Below are 1,795 nucleotides of genomic sequence, written 5' to 3'. Positions count from 1 at the left end.
AGATTCATTCTTAGCATATAAAAAGTTGGGCTTTGCTGAGAAATTGCCACTGCGTATAAAAACATCAATAATCTAGCACAAAGACTGTCTTTAAGGCACTCTTTGATCCCCCCCTTCTCCGCCAATCTGTCTCTCCTGTCATCTCTCTTTTTCTGCCCTCAACTTCATCCTTTCATCTCGCTCGCTCTCCCTCCTTCCTTCTCTCCTTGCAGGATAAAATGCATCAGAGGTGCCATCCATTTACCGCCCCTCTCAGACACAGGAAGTCAGCTCTCTCCAGACAGGAAGGGGCCTATAAAACACTGACGTACAGGAAATACAGTCGGACAATTGATCTTCTACTGTAAGCCTGAAAATGGGCAATGAGCTTTAGCACGGCTTCACGCAGCAAACAAGATGACTGATATTTGGTAAACACACATCTTTTAAATCAACTTTAAATGGACCAGAGAGCTTTATCAAAATGGTCCCTGAGACAAAGTGTTTTTATGAGGGGAAGCTTGATACTGTGGAATTAAAGCAGAGTGTGATGCAACTGTAAAGATTTAAACTCAGCTACTGACAATTTGTATTAAAGAAAACTGTGACAATGATCACGTACACTGGACACAAGTTGTTCAAATATGACTGGCAGCAGTTTTCAAAATACTGCTAACTGAACACAGAAAGACATTTTAGGCTCAATGGAAAAATGGAAGAACCTTATTTTCCCACTGTTTTCATATGTGCCAACAAACACACAGTCTACGCTCTTCTTTTTCTTTTTAGCAATTGAGAAATTAGTTCCATTACCTAGAATTATATCCAAAATCAGAAACCGCTTAGAGTAGATATATCATTAGTTTAATGAGTTTCTGTAGGGTTCACCACAGTTTAAATCTAAGGCCTATTTAATACCATATACAAGACTATTTAATATCTGTTCCATGGTGACACCAACCAAGGAAGCCTGAAAGGTATCAATGGAAAGCAGTAGGAATGATAAGGCCTAAAGGTATTTACCAAGTTCAGGAATTAACTGACTTTTCTAGCACATTTTTGTCTGTGCTTTCCAACAGTAAATAAAAATATTTACTAATACTATTATTAATAAATTATTAAATATCACCTGGACCAGCGAGATTTATTTAAGGCCCACATATACATTTTACATAGCAGTGCTGGAAATTTGGACAGTTTGGCCTTTTTTTTTTTTTGATTTTTTTTTTTTTTAAATACATGTTAGATTTGTCTAGGTGTTAAATGTTCAGTGTCCATAATAATGTTAATGGTTAAAACAAAAAAGATATTGAGGGGGGGGGCACTCTTGAAGCAACTGAAATCATGGTTTTGGTAGGGGTTCACTTCCTCTGCAAAATACAGTTTTTGTTATGATATGTTCATAGCCTTTAACTCCTTCTCACCCTCATTAAAAATATATGGCCCCTTAAGCCCCGAGGCTGCACCACCTCATCATCTTCATTTTTTTATTTATCCCTTTAATTCAAAATTGGAGCACATAGTTATTCAAGATAACCACAGTTAAGAACAACAGGTCAATTCTACACCTACACCCAAAAAAAACTAAACTAAATGGGGGTTCCCATGATAATTTAAACTGGCCACCATCATATTAGTCTGGATAAACTGAGCAGTGTAGGCGCCCAAGTCTGTGCAAAGTGAAACAATATATTGGCTGCCTGCATTTTAGGCAATCCGTTTGGCTTTATGCTGAGTGTGCTTCTTCCCAGCAAAAGACAGCATCAGCCTGACTCTTAGGGCATTCTAGCCTCTGTAAGAGATCATTTCAGGGGAA

At 37.9% G+C, this 1,795-nt stretch overlaps 1 protein-coding gene across 1 annotated transcript in view; it reads right to left on the bottom strand.

Annotated features, from left to right (window-relative positions):
• cux1b (cut-like homeobox 1b) overlaps positions 1–1,795 on the bottom strand; it is a 68,425-nt gene that overhangs the window by 33,084 nt on the left and 33,546 nt on the right. The gene's annotated exons all lie outside the window — the stretch shown is intronic.

The sequence above is a fragment of the Monopterus albus genome, unplaced genomic scaffold, assembly GCF_001952655.1.
Source record: "Monopterus albus unplaced genomic scaffold, M_albus_1.0 scaffold328.1, whole genome shotgun sequence".
In the NCBI taxonomy this organism is placed as follows: domain Eukaryota; kingdom Metazoa; phylum Chordata; class Actinopteri; order Synbranchiformes; family Synbranchidae; genus Monopterus; species Monopterus albus.
This window is presented reverse-complemented; position numbering and strand designations above follow the sequence as displayed.